Consider the following 20704-nt stretch of genomic DNA (forward strand, 5'->3'; position numbering starts at 1 on the left):
TCTCCTGCGAACCACAGGTCTCCAATATTTATTTTCATCCTTTGCAGAAGTTTTCACAAGCACAAATTGGAAACGTTTGGTTTAGCATGTCCTTCCCTTGCTTTCGTTGAAGACTACTATCAGTCTCATTTGTTAATACGATTTCCGTGATTTGTAGTGCTTGCAAAGACTGGAGAGGGAATTATCTTTGTTTTTCAAACCATCATTATTTCTGTGTTTGAATGGGATTTGTACGAATCTTTGTTCTTGGATTCAGGAAACATAAATACTGGAAAGGTTTGCTCCTGGGCCCTGGAGGGTGGTATTACAATAGCACCAGGCCAGGAAAAAGGAGCTAGAGCTGGCTTCTCACCTCATAATCGTCCCTGTCATTCTGCAGGAAGGTTTTTATTTAATGTGGCAAAAATAATTTGTGGTTCCGAGACCAGGTTTTATGCCTGCAGGCAGGAGAGGACTATTCTAAAGTCTGTTCTTCCTCTCCGGGAGGCGAAAGGGATTAATTATCAGCTTTTACTTTTTATTTTTTAGATTTTATTTTATCTTACATTATTTTATTTTGTTATTTTATATTTTATTTTTTGAGAGGGAGCAAGGAGGGGCAGAAGGAGAGGGAGAGAGAGAATCTCAAGCAATCTCCCTCTTATAAAGTGGAGAGTCAGGGGTGCCTGAGTGGCTCAGTTGGTTGTCTGTCTTGGGATCAAGCCCCACATCCGCAGGGGGCCTGCTTCTCATTCTATATCTGCCCGCTGCTCCCCTGCTTGTGCTCTCTCTCTCTCTCTGTCAAATAAATTTTAAAAATCTTAAAAATAAAGGGAAGAGTCAGAACAGGATGCCTAGCTTCTTTGTTACTCCAATTTTGTAGCATCATTGTCTTGCCTGGCACTGGGGTCATGAATGTGAGGCTCCTGTATGCTTCTCAGGACTTCTCCAGCCTGAAGTCATATTTAACACACTTCAGTGCCCAGAACATGGCTCAAGTCAGCCAGTGTGTCTGATGTGTTGGTACACTGTATGCCAGCTTGGGTCCATCAAGGCTGAGTGGTGGGGGCAGAAGACAACTCTTCTGGGATATCCATGGCCTGCGGGCTTCAGCTAAATGGTTGGGATTTAAGTGGATAACCATACCCACATACAAGCCACGGATACTCTGCCATCTTTTTTTAAAAGATTTTATTTATTTATTCATGAGGGACATAGAGAGGCAGAGACACAGGCAGAGGGAGAGGCAGGCTCCCCATGGGGAGCCCAATTTGGAACTGGATCCCAGGACCCTGGGATCACACCCTGAGCTGAAGGCAGATGCTCAACCACTGAGCCACCCAGGTGCCCCGACTCTGCCATCTTTTATTGACATTTCGTTTTACTGAGATTCCTGTCTCTTTCTCCTTTCCATCCATGCCTTTCCCTGCCCTTCTATATTTTTAATTCCTCTAGTTCAGAATCCAGTTTCACAGCTAGTTGGTGGCTTTTCATTTTTGAACTGTTTATTCTACCCTCTGATTTCAACTTCCTACATGGGAATTATAGTTAGAAGGCTATTTTGTCTTAGAATAGGCCTGACAACTGGGAAGTTGTCCCATCTTGTTGGAAGCTTCCAGGCCTCCTCCTCATTGAATGCACCTATGAACTTCATCAGCTCAACTCTGGTAAAGACCTGCTGGCTCATCTCGTGATCTTTGTTTGATAACTGCCTGAGGCAGGGCTCTCATTGGGTTACAAAGCAGCCTATTTGGTTGCTGGACACCTTTAATTCTTAGCAGATTTATTTTATTCAAAAGAAATACATGTAGGTAATAAAAATTCTTTTTTTAAAGATTTTATTTATTTATTCATGAGAGAGACAGAGGCAGAGACACAGAGGGAGAAACAGGCTCCTTCCAAGAAGGCTGATGTGGGACTCGATCCTGGATCCCAGGATCACGCCCTGAGCTGAAGTCAGATGCTCAACCACTGAGCCACCCAGGCATCCCAGGTAATAAAAATTCTAAGAGAGCATCATATAAAGTTGTAAACATGACATTTATGCCATAATTCCATCCCCCAAGATATTTACTATTAAATATTGTATTTCTATCCTTCTAGGCTTTCTTTTTCTGTGTATATTCACACACATGAGATCATACCCAACATATAATTCTGTAATATGAATCAGTCCAGAGGCACCTGGGTGGCTCAGCAGTTGTGCATCTGCCTTTGGCTCAGGTCACGAACCTGGGGTCCTGGGATTGAGTCCCACATCGGGCTCCCCATGGGGAGCCTGCTTCTCCCTCTGCCTGTGTCTCTATCTCTCTCTGTGTGTCTCTCATGAATGAATAAAAATCTAAATTAAAAAAATACGAATCAGTCCATATTAGGTTAAGGCTAACTCTGCCTTCCTAGAATTTTCAGCTCTAGGTCCTGGCTCATCCAGAATGGCCAACAGGGGATAAAGCTAACAGCACTTCGCACACAGGTGTTCTTCAACAGTAGTTTTCAAGCACAGTCGCTTGCCTCTTCTGGATCTGTTTTCTTGTTCTAAACAGCCCTTTCAGCCCCTTCAGCCCTGCTCCTCGCTCCAGCAAGTCAGGGGTCCTCGTATGCTGGCTGCTCATAGCTGAGCCCGCGGTGCCACTGGAGCCGGAGCGGCACGGAGCCTGGGTGCTTATGTTTCCACAGAAGCCCAAGCCCTCCACCCGAGCAGTCCTAGAACTTGGACGCTTGCTTCGAAGCCACCATACACGCTGCATGAATGATGGGCTGATGTTTTTGCAAGACCCCTAGATGTTTTTGCAAGAATGGCTGCCAAGCCAGGTCTCTTCTATCTCATATTTGCGTAGTTGATTTTTTAGAACTGAATTCCAAGGGCTTTTGATTTTGCTTGTCTCTTTTTGGGGCAGACAGTACACCGTGTGTGTGTGAGAGAGAGAGAGAGAGAGAGAGACAGAGTGTGTGTGTTTGTGTAGTGTATGTGTGTGTGTGTACTAGGGTGGAGAAATTTTTTCTTGCCAAGGCCACAACATGTTTGAAAGTCTTCTTTTGAAATTGCTCTCGAGCCAGTTTATGTATCATATACAAAAATTAGCCTCATTTCTTTATAGTCACACCTTGTCTGGAACCAAAAATAATGTTCTTCAGCTTCATCACCCACCTCATTCATGAGATTTGCTGCCAAGTGGCTTTTAGCTGTTTCCAAAAAAATCAAATCTGCCTTCAGGAAACAAAGACCTCCCTGAGAAGATTCCAAGGGATGTGCTATGGGCTAGGGAGGGTTTTTTCTCCAAAGAAAAGTTCTAGAAAATTTGAAGACACTGTACCTCTTGGAAGGATATAGCACTGGTCTGGATACAGGTCTGCTAAGTGAACTAACAAAATAAGCCCATTGCTTTTCTTTAAAAAAAAAAGATTTTATTTATTTATTCATGAGAGACACACACACAGAGAGAGAGAGACAGAGACACAGGCAGAGGGAGAAGCAGGCTCCATGCAGGGAGCCCGACGTGGGACTCGATCCTGGGCCTCCAGGGTCAGACCCTGGGCTGAAGGCAGGGCACCTGGGCTGCCCCAGGCCCATTGCTTTTCATTCACCTTTATAGATTTAGAAATAAATATGTTGACTTGAAATGATTCACATTGAAAATAGAATACGACGCTAGCATACAGTTGGTGTTTAATAAGTGTTTGATGAATCCAGTATTCCTTATATAAGCATTTATTGAGCAAATCTTTGTGCCAGACCCTGTAGCATGTGGGTTTCATTCCTATCTATTGAAGGAGATAGACAAGAAATCATGGTATAGGGGGCACCTGGCTGGCTCGGTTGGTGAACCATGCGACTCTTGATCTGGGGGCTGTGAGTTTGAGCCCCACATTAGGCATAGAGATTACTTTAAAAATAAAATCTTGGGGCTCCTGACTGGCTCAGGCAGCTAAGCATCTGCGTTCGGCTCAGGTCATGATCTCAGGGTCCTGGGATTGAGCCCTGCATCAGGCTCTCTGCTCAGCAAGGAGTCTGCTTCTCCCTGTCTCTGTGCCTCTCTCCCCTTTTGCTCTCTCACTCAAATAAATAAATACAAGTTTTAATTTTCTAAAATATTTTATTAATTTATTCATGAGAGATACAGAGAGAGAAGCAGAGACATAGGCAGAGGTAGAAGCAGGCTCCCTGTCAGGAGCCTGATGCAGGACTTGATCCCAGGACCCCAGGATCACACCCTGAGCCAAAGGCAGATGCTCAACTGCTGAGCCACCCAGGGGTCCCTAAAAACATTTATTTTTAAAAAGCTTTTAAAAAGGAAATCACTGTACACTATAAGGACTATAATAAGGGATACCTCTCTGCCTCTCTCTCTGTGTCTCTCATGAATAAATAAATAAACACTATAAGTGTATGTGATGCATGGGAGAGCAGAAGTCAGTAGGTCAGGGGTATAACCCTTGAGAAAAGTGTAGAAGAGAGGACATAAACTGTCTAGGGGATCCCTGAGTGGCTCAGTGGTTGAGCATCTGCCCTCGACCCAGGGCGTAATCCTGGGATCCTGGCATCAAGTCCCGCATCAGGCTCCCTGCATGGAGCCTGCTTCTCCCTCTGCCTGTGTCTCTGCCTCTCTCTGTGTGTCTCTCATGAATACATAAATAAAATCTTAGGATATAAAAGGATATAAACTGTCCAGTCTTTGAAGGAAGCAGAGAAGAAGACTTGAAGGAAGTTTCAAAATTGTCCAGATTACAAAGGAGGAAGAGTGTCTCAGGCAGAGCAGCATGACATGAGTCCATAGAGGACCACACCCACGGCTATTCGTTGTTGGCCCATGCAGGACACCAGGGTGCCTGTCCTCAGAGAGGGAAGAGGCATAATGTGGAGGGTTCATGGGGTGTTACGCAGTGATTAGAAGCAATGGACAATACATACACCCAGCAGTGTGGATACTTCTTAACATCATAGTATGAGAAAAAAAAAAAAGCAAGAAACCGAATGGACTAGATAGCATCTCACCATTGAAAGGAATTAAGATAGGGATGCCTGGATGGCTCAGTGGTTAAGCTCTGCTTTTGGCTCAGGGCCTGAGCCTAGAGTTCAGGGATCGAGTCTCACATCAGGCTCCCCACAGGGAGCTCGCTTCTCTGCCTGTGTCTCTGCCTCTCTCTATGTGTCTCTCATGAATGAATAAATAAATAAAATCTTTTAAAAAGAAAAAAGAAAGGAATTAAAATATATTCATGGTGAACAACACACATTTGACAAAAACACATGCACACTGAGGCATATACACTGACTCCATTAAAATGATTGCCTTAAAAAAAATGATTGCCTTTGCGCAGGCGTGGGCTTTGGGCATACAAAGGAATAATGAATGAGTCAAACAAAGAGGGGGCTGGTCTGGACCAACTCTGACCATATACCACGAACCGAGCTATCTGTAACTCAACCCTTTGTACCTGATGCACAAACAAAACCAAAGTCAACGAAGGAAGAGAGGGACAGGAAGATGGAGGAAGGAAGAAGGCACAGGATTCCAGGAGAAACATCTCTCCAGGGCCTAACATATAGTAGGCACTCAATGAATAAATACATGTTGAGAAAATAAACAAACGAGCCAACTGTTGTACCTCAGGCTACTTGGAACTATTGGCCAAGCAAAGAGGCCTTCAATTATGTGGCACATTTACCACCTAGTTATGTCTCGATTTAGCGTTTTGGAGGCAATTCCCAAGTGACAGTCACTTAACTGGAGCTTCAGTTCAAGACAGCATATTTAAGAGCTCTTTCAGACAGATGATAATTATAGCTTTCTTTCGGTATGAAACAATCCCCAGTTTCCAGCACCATTAAGCAATGAAATCATTATATTTATATATAACTGAAGTCTTGAACTCACTGCAATACTCCAATGCCTTCATTTTACAGATGTAGCGACTGAGGCCCAGAGAGGCTAAGAGACATGCATAAGGTTACACAGCAGGGTAGGTGCCAACTCAGGACAAACTCAGAGCCCTCTCCATCACCTTATATATACGGCATCCCCCTGAAAAAGCAGAACTCACAGATGGTTACATCGGTGAGCTAAAGTCAAGGCTGTTTTCTGAAATCTGTGCACATACGGACAGACTGCGTTGTGCTAATCTTCATTTTGATTCTCGTGGCGGTTAAAAAAAAAAAAACAACTCTTATCTAACAAAACACATTGCCTTTCCAAATGAATGCGTTCAAGCCAGGGCCTGCTTCAAGACGTTTAATGTTGCCCTTACAAATTGGAACCTGGGGTGCGGGAATTCCATCATCCTCATGAAGACTCCTTGTCACAACAGAGGCATTGTTCTTCGCACTCATACTGCTTGGTTTCGTGCCTTTTCTGTAAGATGTTAGGTATTTATTTTGTTTTGTTGGTGCTTTTGTAATCAGTCTAGACATAGGCCTACACTGAACCTTCCAGGAGCAGATAAAACTCCCACAGTGGAATGAGGTAACCCCCTTTGTGCTGTTCTCTGGAGGGGGGGGAGGGCCAGAGGGGGCAGCTCTCCAGTCAGCCCCCAAGCCAGAATGTTCAGGAAAATGGCCACAGAACGGACCGAATTTGCTAATGAGGCAGGGAGGACATGTTCTGTCTCTGAAAATACTTCCAGTCCCGTGGTAATCTTCATTTTGTACCTGAGATGAATTTCCTGCCCACATTTTTGTCTTAGCGAAGGCACTAAATAAACGCTGTCTCACCAGAGAGGAAAAGTCTCTCTCAGGGGTCAGAGAGACCACAAACTGATGAGCTTCCACAATTGAGGATTTGGAAACTTTACCCCAAATACACAAAGGTACGCAGAGCAAGACAAAAACACAGAGGGGAGAGGGCACAGATTACTTGGATTTAATAGAGGTGGGTTTCCTCTGCCCTCTTTATGCAAATGGTTTTGAATTTTTTTCCTGTTGCAGAACAAATAGAAGCCCAACTTATGTTCTACAATTCACATGGATGATTACGTCCACTTCATTGTCAATAGATGGTAATGTGTAATGTTGTTTCATCCTTCTGGAAAATCTAAAAAAGTTTCACCCTTCCCACATAGCCTCCCTGACACCACCTCTGTGATAGGAGAAGCTTCTGCAGCACATGGAATTCCAAATAAGAATGTGTCTTCATGGGGCACCTGGGTGACTCATTTGGTCAAACACCCAACTCTTGATCTCAGCTCAAGTCTTGATCTCAGGGTCGTGAGTTCAAGCCCCATGTTCACTTAAAAAAAAAAAAGATCATTCAGCCCGGAATCCCACACAGCACCAAATCCACCCCTTATACAAGGCCATACCACCGAAATTCGTGGCAAGAATGTCACCACTCAAATGTGAAATCTGTCCAGAATTCTCAGGTTTGACCTATGCCGCTAAAGCGCTCATTAGTAACCTTAGTCTTGTTTCCTTTAGACTGGTATCATACTGTTTGCTGCCATTTTACCAACCGGAGAGTTTTATTCTCTCACAATTTTCTAGACCTTGTATACGGCTACAGTTGCAAAGACACAACAGGAACAAAGTGTTGTCTAGGAACAAGAGCAGGAATAGAGCTGTTTGTAAACAGCCCCCGACTGTCTAAACTTCTAAGCAAATGTCCTAACTCCGTATTCAGAGGGATCAGAGTCCTAAGTCATGAAAGAAACAGTCAGTGCTTTCCCAAAATGTTTTGTTCAGCATATCTGGCCAGATTTTAATTCTGGGAATATCAGTAAATTGTGTATGAATACATACAGAAAGCAAAGGGCACTTCTTTTTTTTTCCAAATCTGTTGGATTCTAAAGAGTTTGCCACATTACAACTTTTTCAGCCCCAAAGCCCCTCGTTAAAAGTTGTCCTTATATTATCATGAATATAACACAGGTTTGGGGAAAACCCCCTTTGGGCCTTGGGCTAGCCGCCACGGGGAGTTCTGCTGCTGCAGCTCCTAACAAACTGGAATCTGTCCCAAATTGATCACCACAAGGTCTTCTTTCTTTTTTTAAAAGATTTTATTTATTTATTCATGATAGACATAGAGAGAGAGAGAGAAGCAGAGACACAGGCAGAGGGAGAAGCAGGCTCCACGCAGGGAGCCCGATGTGGGACTCGATCCCGGGACTCCAGGAACGTGTCCCGGGCCAAAGGCCGGCGCCAAACCGCTGAGCCACCCAGGGATCCACACAAAGTCTTCTTTCTATGGGTAGGTTCGCATCCTCTCAGCTCTTGAAATCCTGATAAACTTTGGTAGTTTCTCGTCATCAAAAACGATTCTTTCTAGTGTCAATGGTCCCAGTTCCTGTGATTTCAGACACCCATTTAGACCCGTGGCCCCCTGACCACAGAAAATCTATGGTTCCCCAGCATGGACCCCTCACATGAGTTCTGAGAAAACCTTAGAAAAATGTGGAAGTTGTAGTCAGTATCCTCTCGCTGCCCATCATCAGATCAGTCAAAGTAGCAATAAGAACATGACAAGGGTTACTGGGTGGCTCATTCGGTTATGCATCTGCCTTTGGCTCAGGTCATGCTCCCCAGGTCCTGGGATCAAGCCCCGTGTCAGACTTTGTGCTGAGTGTGGGGCCTGCTTGAGGATTCTCTCTCTCCCCCTCTCCCTCTGTCCCTCCCCCCCCCACTTGCATGTATGCTCTCTCTAAAATAAATACATATATCTTTAAAAAAAGAAAAGAAAAGAACATTATAGTAGAGTCTCATCACAAGGAAAAAAATGTTTGTAGCCATATGACATGATGGATGTTAACTAAACTTCTCATGATAATCCTTTGACAATCTATACGTGTATTGCATCATCATGGTATGCACTTGAAACTTATACAATGCTATAGGTCAATTGTATCTCAATAAAACTGGGAGAAACCATTATATATTATGTTCTTAAGTCCTGTACTGACTGTTTGGACTTGTCCTGAGGCTCGCATGAGGGAATGGACAGGATAGCATTTGCAATGGTTAGATACATCCACTAGAGGATTTGAAAGAACAAATATCAAATTTTCGATGTGATGAAAGCTTCGCCTGCAGAGCAGGAAGCCTCAGCTCTCTGGGACCTTTGTACCTATCCAGCACCACCTGACATGACACAAGACTCTGTCTGGTGAGGAGTCTCCTCAGCCTCAAATGGGCAATGGTCCTCATATCAGAAGAATCTCTCAGAGACATCACAAAAAAAGGCTGAAGACTTCCAAACCTCCTCTCTTGTCACCTTCTTCCAAGCATTTCACACTTGAAGCTGGGAGGTCAACTTGAAGAACCAGATGGAGATGGATACTAAGAGTTGAACATTGGCTTCACTGGAGCCAAGAATCAATGTTCCTTGGAAGGGAGCATCATTGATAATTGTCGGCCAACACCAATAGCCCACATGACCACTGGGGGGAAAAATGGTTATTAATCTGTCTTGTCTCATCACTTACTTCTTTTGGAATAACCTTTTTAAAGCCTTATCAATGTGGTAGGAATCCAGTCCCCCCATCTTTTGCATCATGATTCATTTTCAGTTGTCTTCCAACACCTCTCTTAATGGTCACTTTTGTTTCATCCCTTTGCTAGGGCAGGTGAGGCCCAACGGGATCCCACCCATTACAGCCACCCCCAGGAGATAGCCAAATTCAACTGATGTCACCAATCAACTGTTAGTCATAGACTAGGTTTCTGAGAGTGCCTGTTATAAAGATGAGTATTGGTTACAGCCCAGCAGGAGCTGGGGAACAGAATGAGGAGTGTCTAAAGATCAGGTTATATATAGCCAAACTGTGAGGGAAGCTTAGGCTTCCCAAGAGTTGACCAGAACAGCTGAAGCCTGTGCTTTGAGCCGGCCACAGACCTAAGGAAAAAGGTACTCATGTTCTCCAAGGCCCTGCCAGGCCTGTCCACCCAATTAATCCTAACGAGAGCTTGAGTTACAGAGTGACTTTTCCCAGCAGTGAGGCAGGAAGTCAACCCGCTCACATACCCACATCCGACACCCCCTTCCCAGCAGGAGCCTACAGCTTGCACAGGGAAGCTTCTCGGTGGTTCCTTTCTCCTTGTGTTTGGGCTCGGCTGTGTTGATGCACGTCTCCCCTTCCTAGTTTATAAGCCACAGGCCTTGCTCTTATTGCTTGAGAAAACACCTTTCAGCCTGGTCTGTGCTTTGAAACACAGTGAGTCACAGGTCTTCTCACACGATCTGGCCCAGGCCCTTCTAGAAGTCTGGATTCCCAGGTGGGATGGAGCCAGCTAGCAGATGTGGCTCACCCCCTAGGTCTACCGAGGGTCCCACCTTACTTTTTGGCCCTTAGCTCTAAATGGCATGTCAGAGCAGCTGAGCCCAACTTCTTCAGTTGCTGAGATCCTCAGAGGTGCCATCCGTAATGTTCTCAGGAGTCCAGATGCAACTGGAAGCTTCCGAGCAGGCAGCCGGCCAGGACTGGTTTCCAGTGCTGTCCACATTCTTCCTCTCTGAGTTCTCCGGAAGCTGCAGAGCTTAGTGTTTCTTATCCAAAAATCTTCTGGCATTTTTTTATTTGTAATAATTCCAAACCCACTGAACATTCTTATAACAACTGAGATTTGGGAGAGAGGGTGGAAAAAAAGGATCGGTTAGATGATTAAGGGCATACTTACTCCAAGGTGCTGATTTTCAAAGGGAAATGAATTTGATGGCCCTGTCTGAGCTCTCAGGGAGTGTGGATTTCCTGCCTGAGCCCCCACACAGCTTGTCTATTGTTTATCAGGGTGGCTGCTTTGGATGGTAAAGGTGTTGGATGGGGGGTTGCCAGGGGCTGGGATCCAGTAAGGCTGGCCAGGGTCTGGGAGTAGCTGAGTTTATGCCTCTCACACAGGGCACTGGCAGAACTTCCTGCTGCTGCTAGCCCAAGGCCCAGAGGGTGGGTTTCCTCACTCTTGGCATGTGCTATTCTGCATGCTGCATCCAGAAAGAGGTGGAAATCATCCAGGGGCAGAGCAAACAGGCCCTTGAAGTCAACTAGCCCAGTCCCCTCAGCCAATAGATGGAGAAAGTAAGGTCCCAGGGTAAATGAGGGACATTGGGATGATTCTAGAGCCTAGGCCTCTTGGCTCTCAGTCCAAGGTTCACCTGGTTCTAGCCCATGAGCAGGATTAGAAACAAGTCAGCATCTGCCAGGCCAGAATTTGGAACTCTCTCCATATCAGAGTCCCTGGTTTCTTATCTCTACCCTCTCCTGTCGCCAGTGCTGGTGACAAAAATCAGACCAATAATTACCTTGCAGAATCTTTAAATTGCCTGGAGACTGGAAGACAAGTACTAGAGCAGTCAACAGGGAACCTATTGAAATAAGCATTTCCTAGGAGTCCTAAAAGACATGAATTTTCCTTAGAGAAACAGATGGAGATTCATTTCAAGGGCCAAGGGAAAGAAAACACATTTACTTAAATGGCATGGTCTCTTTCTTCTACAATGACTCAAGTACAGGCTCTTGCCTCTGCCCCTGGGAACTTAGTAATGCACATATCTGGAGACCTGCTTCTCACATGTCTGCTCAGTCCTTCATTATAGGGAGAAAGAATTCAAGTGCTGGTTCCAGAAACAATTTTCCAAGAATAATAGAATATCTGGCCCAATTTAATGCTTTCACTTTACTTGCTGGCAGAAAAAAAGAGGCTGGGCATTCCCTTTTATCCACCCCCATCACTGAGGTTTGGCTAAGACCCCTCTCTGGAAACCTCAGCTTTAGGAGAGGTTCACACACTTGATTTTAAAACCTAGGGGAGACGTTGACAAAGGCAATAAGGCATAAGTGAGGAGAAACTAATACCCTCCCTACAGTAGGAGCTAATAAGATTGGAACCATAACTCCAGCAATGGTAAGTGGTGGCACCACAAGGACTTGGCTCAAGCTAGGCCTCAGTGCACCATTTCACCCTAGTGTCTCTTTGAGTATAGAGAACCCTGACTGAGAGATTATGGGGAGAAACTGAGCTCCTCTAGAGAAGGCTGCAGACACTATAGAACCATCTGGACTAGAGGGACCTATATTTGCATCTCAACTCTACTGTCACAGAAAACCATGGAACCATTTATCTTTCCTGAGATATGAATACCATCGGTGGGAGCACAGAACATTAGTAGCTCAGAGACTAATGGGCCTGGGGGAAAACTATATAAATTGTGAGAAAACAAACCTTGTGATCATTTCACTTCAGTGTACATTGAATTTTTATCTTATGTGTTCCCTCTCCTTACATTTTAAAAAATATGACAGAGTGGTTAGATCTTGTATTGAGCCCTGAAATTTTGGAAGAAAATCTCTTCCTTAGTCAAAACCTCCATTTTAGTTCCCTCCAAACTAATTCTTTTTTTTATTTTTTTTTTAATTTTTATTTATCTATGATAGTCACAGAGAGAGAGAGAGAGGCAGAGACATAGGCAGAGGGAGAAGCAGACTCCATGCACCGGGAGCCCGACGTGGGACTCGATCCCGGGTCTCCAGGATCGCGCCCTGGGCCAAAGGCAGGTGCCAAACCGCTGCGCCACCCAGGGATCCCCCTCCAAACTAATTCTTAAACCTTTTTGGGAACAGGAGGGGAGAAATTGAAGGGTGGCCTGAGATTTTTTTGAGAATTATATAAAAGCTTTGGGGATCCCTGGGTGGCGCAGCGGTTTGGCTCCTGCCTTTGGCCCAGGGCGCGATCCTGGAGACCCGGGATCGAATCCCATATAGGGCTCCCGGTGCATGGAGCCTGCTTCTCCCTCTGCCTGTGTCTCTGCCTCTCTCTCTCTCTCTCTCTCTGACTATCATAAATAAATAAATTTAAAAAAAAAAGCTTTGATCTTTCCAGAAAAAAAAAAAAAAACCCACACAGATACACTGTGGTAGGCAACCTTTATGACGACTTCCAATATTTTCTTGGTATTCACATCCTTAATTAATTCTTTCCCCTTGAGTATAAGCTAGACTTAGTGACTTGTTTCATTGTGGCAAAAATGGGGGGATAAGGTTACAAAAAGACTATGGCTTCCTTTTTTTTTTTTTTTAAAGATTTATTTATTTATTCATTCAGAGAGAGCGAAGAGAGAGGCAGAGACAGGCAGAGGGAGAAGCAGGCTCCATGCAGGAAGCCGGATGTGGGACTCGATCCCGGGTCTCCAGGATCACACCCCAGGCTGCAGGCGACGCTAAACCACTGCGCCACCGGGGCTGTTTTTTTTTTTTTTTTTTAAAGATTTATTTATTTATTCATTCAGAGGACTATGGCTTCCTTATCTATATTTTTCCACAATAACAATAAAAGACCATGACCTCCATCTTGCTTATTCAGTCTCTTGCTCTTTTGCTCACTCACTCTGAGGAAGCCAGCTGCCACCTTGTAAGCTGCACTGTGGAGAGAGTCACATGACAAACAACTAAGGTCTCTGGTCAATAGCTAGCAAGGAACTGAGACCTGCCAGCAGTGACATGAGTAGAAGCAGATCCATGTTTAGAAAGCTCTCAGATGAACACAGCACCAACTAAGCCACACCTGGATTCCTGACACATACAGCTTGTGATATTTAGGTTTTTTAGCTGCTAAATTTGGGGATCATTTGTTACACAGCAACAAATAACTAATGCACATCCATGCACACAAGATTTTGCACAGATGTTCAGGGGATTCCATGAAATCCTAAACCTCACTCCGTGGTTCTGCTACACTAACTCCATATTAACAATCCCTAGACCAGGAGCACCTGGCTGAATCATTTAAAGGAGCATGTGACTCCTGATCTGGGGATTGTGAGTTCAAGCCCTTTCTTGGGTGTGGAGATTACTTAAATAAATAAAAACATTTTAAAAATCCCTAGGCCAGTAATGACCAATAGAAATATAATACAAACACACAGCTATTTAAAATTTTCCAGTAGCCACATTAAAACAGTAGAAATAAACAGGTGAAAATAATTTCAATAGTATATTTTATTTAAACTAACATATCTAAAATATTATTTCAATGTGTAATCAATGTGTATTATTTATGAAATTTTTTAAAAATTTTACTTATTTATTCATGAGAGACACACACAGAGAGAGGCAGAGACATAGGCAGAGGGAGAAGCAGGCTCCATGTAGGGAGCCCGATGCCGGACTCGATCCTGAGACCTCAGGATCACACCCTGGGCCAAAGGCAAATGTTCAACCACTGAGCCACCCAGGCGGTCCCTGAAATATTTTCAATTTTTGTTATAAATCTTTGAAATCAGGGCACCTGGGTGCCTCAGTGGTTGAGCATCTACCTTTGGCTCAGGTCATGATCCTGGGGTCCTGAGATTGAGTCCCACATCGGGCTCCCTGTGGGGAGCCTGCTTCTCCCTCTGCCTATGTCTCTGCCTCTTTCTGTGTGTCTTTCATGAATAAATAAATTAAATCTTTTAAAAAATAAATCTTTGAAATCAGTCATGTCTTTCAATATACAGCACATCTCAATTTGGACTAGCAACATTTCAAGTGTTCAATAGCCACAGGTGGCCCATGGCCTCTGTAGTGGACAATGCATCTTGGGTCTAATATGAAATTCAAGTAATGAACAAACTTTGGCTTCAACAAACTCTGGCTATCATAGTACCTGCTACCTGATAGGGAGGCTAGCAGGGCCTGTTGCTATTGAAAAAGCACAAGGGAGTAAAGATCGAAAGTACAGACCCAACACAATTCCTATCAAAATCCTAGGTAGGTTTTTGGGCAGAAATTGACAACCTGATCTTAAAATTCATATGGAAATGCAAAGGACACATAATTGCTGTAACAATAATGAAAAAGAAGAACAAAGTTGGATGAATGACACTTCCCATTTCAAAATATACTACAAAGCAACAGTTATCAAGAGAGTATGATACTGGGGGATCCCTGGGTGACGCAGCGGTTTGGTGCCTGCCTTTGGCCCAGGGCGCGATCCTGAAGACCCGGGATCGAATCCCACATCGGGCTCCTGGTGCATGGAGCCTGCTTCTCCCTCTGCCTGTGTCTCTGCCTCTCTCTCTCTCTCTCTGTGACTATCATGAATAAATAAATAAAATCTTAAAAAAAAAAGAGAGTATGATACTGGAATTAGATTGACATATAGATCAATGGGATAAAATTGAGAGTCCAGAATGAACCTATATATCTATAGTCGGTTGATTTTTTAAAAAATTTTATTTATTTATTCTAGAGAGAGAGAGAGAGAGAGTGAACATGAGCAGGGAGAAAAGCAGAAGAAAAAGAGAATCTCAAGCAGACTCCCCACTGAGCATAGAGCTTGATGCAGGGTTTGATTCTACAATGCCGAAATCAAGAGCCAAAACCAAGAGTTGGATGCTTAACCAACAGAGCCACTCAGACGTCCCAATGGTTAGTTGATTTTTGACAAGGGTGCCAAGACCATTCAATGGGGAAAGAATAGTCTCTTCAACAAATGGTGCTGGGAAAACTGGATGTTCACATGCAAAAAAATGAAGTTGAACCCTTACCTCATACCATATACAAAAATAAACTCAAAATGGATCAAGAACTTAACTGTGAGAGCTAAAACTATAAAATTCATAGAAGAAAACATGAGGGTGAATCTTTATGACATTGGATTTGGCAATGGTTACTTAGATACAACACTAAAAGTACATGCAAAAAAAAAAGGAAAAGTAAAAATATTGGATAGCATCAAATTTAAATGTTTGTGTTTCAAAGAACACCACCAAGAAAATGAAAAGGCAACCTACAGAATGGGAAAATATATGTTCAATCTATATGTATCAGATATATATCTGAAATATATGAAGAATATTTACAACTCAATAAAAAGGCAACACAATTTAAAAATTAGGCAAAGGATCTAATAGACATTTCTCCAAAGATAGACAAAGGCTAATGAGTGCTTTAAAAGATGCTCAACGCCACCATGAACCATTAGGGAAGCGCATATCAAAACTGCACTGAGATACCACTTCACACCTACTGGGATGACTATTTTTTTTTTAAAAGAATAACAAGAGGTGGAAAGTATGTGAAGAAATTAAAACTCCTTTGCATTGCTGATGGGAGTGGAGAGTTGTGCAGCTGTTTTAGAAAACAGTCTGGCCTTTCCTTAAAATGTTAAACAGAGAGGTAATCTATAACTCAACAATTCCACTCCTGTATATATATATATATATATATATATATATATATATATATATATAATAATTAAAAGGAGGGACTCAAACAGATACTTGTTCACCCATGTTCACGGCAACACCATTCACAATACCCAAAAGGTGGGAACAGCCCAAAGGCCCATCACTGGGTAAATAGCAACAGATAAATGGGTAACCAAAGTCATGTAGCATGTGATGGAATGTTATTCAGCCATAAAAAGTACTGATACATACTCTAACTTGGATGAGACCTTGAGAACATGATGTGAAGTAAAAGAAACCAGTCACAAAAGGCCATGGATTATATGATTCCCATTTTAATGAAATGCCCAGAACAAGGATAATCAGTAGAGCCTGAAAGCAAATTAGTGTTTACCTGAGACTAGGGGGTGGGAGGGGGGAATGGGGAGTGACGGCTGATGGGTGTAGTTTTCCTTTGGGGATGTTGAAAATTTTAAAGATTTATTTATTATTTTAGAAAGAGAGAGAGAGAGAGCACAGAAGAAGGGACAGAGGAAGAGGGAGAGAGAATCCCCTAGCAGACTCCCCGCTGAGTATGGAACCCTGATGTGGAGCTCGATCCCAGGACCCCAGGATTGTGACCTGAGCTGAAACTAAGAGTCAGACTCTCAACTGGCTGAGCCACCCAGGTGCCCTCAAAACTTTATAAAATTAGTGGCAATGGTTGCACAGCACTGAATGTGTTAAAAGTTATGTTACTGTACACTTGAAATGGGTAAAATTTATGGTATGTAAAATATACCTCAATAAAGCTATAATAAAAGCTCTCATGGCTGTTTAGGCATCCTTGGTGATAGTGCAAGGCCTCCATTCTTTGTCAGGGCCATCTGGAGAGGCTGCTCGGTACTTTGGAGAGAGGGATGGATGAAGACAATTAGAGTTATGAGCACCTGCTAAGTGCCCATGCCACATGTTGTCACCTCTCTCATCTCATGTCATCAATGCTCTGGTTTTGCTCATTTTACACACGGGGGAATTTGTTGGGTCAGAGCCATACAATGAGGTGCTCCTGGGTGGCTCAGTCGGTTAAGTGTCTGCCTTTGGCTTGGGTCATGATCCCTAGTCCTGGGATGGAGTCCCACATCAGGTTTCCTTCTTGGTGAGGAGCCTGCTTCCCCCTCCCTCTGCCTGCCGCTCCCCTTGCTTCTGCTCCCTCTCTGTCAAATAAATAAATAAAATCTTTAAAAAAAAAAGCCACATGAGGCTAAGTGGTGGAGCCAGGATTTAAACAGAAGCCCTCCATCTCCAAGTTCACATTCTTTCCACTCTGCCACACTCCTAGGAAATCGGCATCACCCATAAGGACAGGTTGCCTCAGTCAGTATCCCTGGTACTGTGCAAGTCTCAGCCCCATGGCATGGTAGTGGGCGGTTAGAACCACGGCAGCGCTTGCAAACTCAAACATCCACTGGGGTTTGGCATGTCATGTAAATGCATGAAGGAGGCTGGGGTCGGGAATGGCTATGATGAATGGGAGACAATGTGCCTCACCTGGGGAAAGATGGGTACTGGCCCCAGCTCGCTGTTGTCAAAAGGTTACAAGGACCTGCAGTGGCCAGATCCTGATTTTTGACAAGAAGTCAAACCTATGGATTTTTTTTTCAAAGATTTCATTTATTTATTCATGAGAGAGAGAGAGAGGCAGAGACACAGGCAGAGGGAGAAGGAGGCTCCATGCAAGGAGCCCAATGCAGGTCTCCAGGATCACACCTGGGCTGAAGGCGGCGCTAAACTGCTGAGCCACCCAGGCTGCCCAAACCTATGGATTTTAAACATTGGGCAACCAATCCCAAGTTTTAAAACGATCTCTGGGGCAAATCAGTCATGTGCATGGTTGATTCCGCCTGACGGGCCATCAGTTTGCAGGTCTGAACTGGGTAATCTCTGTCTCTTCTGACTTTCACGCTGTCTACATCTCTCTGCCATGGACCAGAACCTATGTGGTTCAGTGAATGCAGGGTTTACTGGTTTTGTGGATGCCATGGACCCGAACCTGTGTGGTTCAGTGAATGCAGGGTTTACTGGTTTTGTGGCATCAGCCTTTTGGGAAATCAGACCACAGAGAACAGCCTCTACAGGCCCCAGCTCCTGGTCTGCAAGTGCAACTGTCAAATATGGAAGAGACTCTTCCTTCCCAAAGTGGGCCTTCCTCTTCCTCATGCTCTGCCCAGGGAAATTGGGCAGGTGGGTAAATCCGTGGGTGAGCTGCCAGCTGCGTGTATGGCAAGTGGTGTCTATGACTCCAAGTTTTCAAAATAAGAGGCCTTGGTTGAATGTCTCCGACAAAGCCCCACCTGGAGCGGTGAGAAGGTGGCATTCTGAAGCACTCAGTCTTCCCTCTCTTCTGAGAGGAGGCCAGAGCCAGGAACATGGACCAGTAGCTCTTTGAACTGTTAGGTTTTTGCCTTGGATGTTGCCATGAATTTTGTGATTTCAAAATTCATGTAACATCATGTAAGTGCTGCCTTATCTTTCTGGTGGTTTGGAAGTGATAATAAATTAAAGGTGATATTAATATCTGGCCTTTAAAAACATACACTCATGGCTACGAGAGAGCCAAGATTAAAGAAAAATCCTTTTGGGGTCAATATTCCCCAGTGCCTTATAGGGGTCACTAGAAGCATAATAAAGTCAAAAAGTATAAAATGTTTCCACAGAATGTGTGGGTTTTTTAAAATATTTTATTTATTTGAGAGAGTACACACTGGGGGAAGGAGAGAGGGAGAGGGAGAAGCAGACTCCTCACTGAGCAGGGAGCCCGATGTGGGGCTCGATCCCAGGACCCCAGCACCATGACCTGAGCTGAAGGCACACACTACTCAACCAACTGAGCCACCTAGGTGCTCATCCACAGAATGTTTGATACCGATTCCATCTTCTTTGCTGCAAAGAGAGAAACCTTCCAGTAAAAACTAAAGGGTTGGGGTCCAACAGGCCTCTGAATCATCATGACCCAAGTCTTTCCTACCTCACTGCCATTGACTGGTCTTCGAGAGGCTGCACTAGAAGCCTGGACATTAAAAAAAAAAAAATAGAAGCCTGGACATGCTCAGGGCCAGGGGCCATGGATATCAGGCCTGCTCCGAAGAGGCTGATTCTTCTCAGGGCCCTCCTCTGAGGCCTATGAAAGCATGTGCTGGAAACAGGGATCAACCTAGTCATAGGCATTGCTTTTCCCCTACAACCCCTCTAATCCCTATCTCCCGACTCTTTGCAGAATCGTCTAGACAAAACTTGTTGGTCTTCAGGCTCTCCAGCCCTCAGACTTCCATCCAGCTGGGTACCCTATCTCCTTACCCAGGCTTTAACAACCTCTTTGGAATTTGCTCCTCTGACAGCACCAGCTCACCCTCTCAACAACACCCATTCTTGCTCTTTGGAGGTAAGGCAGGCTGAAATCAGGCCCCTTGCAAGATTATGACATCCTAATTGCCAGAACCTGTGGATATTTCCTCATATGTAAATATGGACTTTGCAGGTGTGATTAAATGAAGGGTTTTGAAATAGGGAGATTATCCCGCATTATCAGGATGGCCTCTAAATGCAATTACAAGCATCCTTAAAAGAGGGAGTTCAGTGAGATTTAACAGGCCGCAGCAGAGGAGGAGGCAATGTGACCTGCTACAGGGGCAGAGATTGGAGGGCTGTGGATGCAAGCCAAGGAACCCTGGCTGCTGCCAGAAGCTGAAAGAGGCTAAGAAGGGTCTCTTCCTGAGAGCCTCCGGGGTAGCACAGCCCTGACAGCACTGTGATTTTGGACAAGTGACACAGATTTGGGACTTCCGGCCTCCAGAACTGTGAAAGGAGAAATTTCTGTGGTTTTTAAGGCACCAAGTTTATAGTAATTTGTTGCAGCAGCCACAGGAAACTGATAGAGGAGAGATGCATCTGAATGTCAGGCAGGACTCCTTCTGGGTTAGGGACCTCCCTCGACCCCTAAGGACATACCAAAGACAAGAGACCAATAGAGCCAACAAAGGCCTTGGTTCTTTAGGGTGAGATTTAAGGGTCCAGGAACCTTAGGGAACGCCATCGAAGAAAGTGGATTACTTTATCTCAAGTCACACAAATTTTTTTTTAAGATTTTTTATTTATTTATTCATGAGAGACAGAGAGAGAGAGAGAGAGAGAGGCAGAGACACAGGCAGAGGGAGAAGCAGGCTCCATGCAGGAAGCCCGACGCGGGACTCGATCCCGGGTCTCCAGGATCATGCCCTGGACTGAAGGAGGCGCTAAACCCACTGAGCCACCCGGGGTTTCCAAGTCACACAAATTTAGAACCTACCGGAAACACAAGAGTGGCAAAGTGCTCTGTGACAGGACTGAATTCTCCAAGCAGACTCATAGGCAGGCATGACCTGATGGGGACCTGCTTCTGATGCTTCCAAAATCTTCCTGGCAGGTGGTTCAGAAAGTAATAACCCGAAAGTAGTTTGTCTACATTTACTTTTTTTTTTTAAGATTTTATCTATTTATTCATGAGACACACAGAGACATAGGCAGAGGGAGAAGCAGGCTCCATGCAGGGAGCCCGACGTAGGACTTGATCCCAGATCTCCAGGATCACGCCCTGGCCGAAGGCAGGAACTGAACCACTGAGC

This window comes from Canis lupus, chromosome X, assembly GCF_048164855.1.
Source record: "Canis lupus baileyi chromosome X, mCanLup2.hap1, whole genome shotgun sequence".
In the NCBI taxonomy this organism is placed as follows: domain Eukaryota; kingdom Metazoa; phylum Chordata; class Mammalia; order Carnivora; family Canidae; genus Canis; species Canis lupus.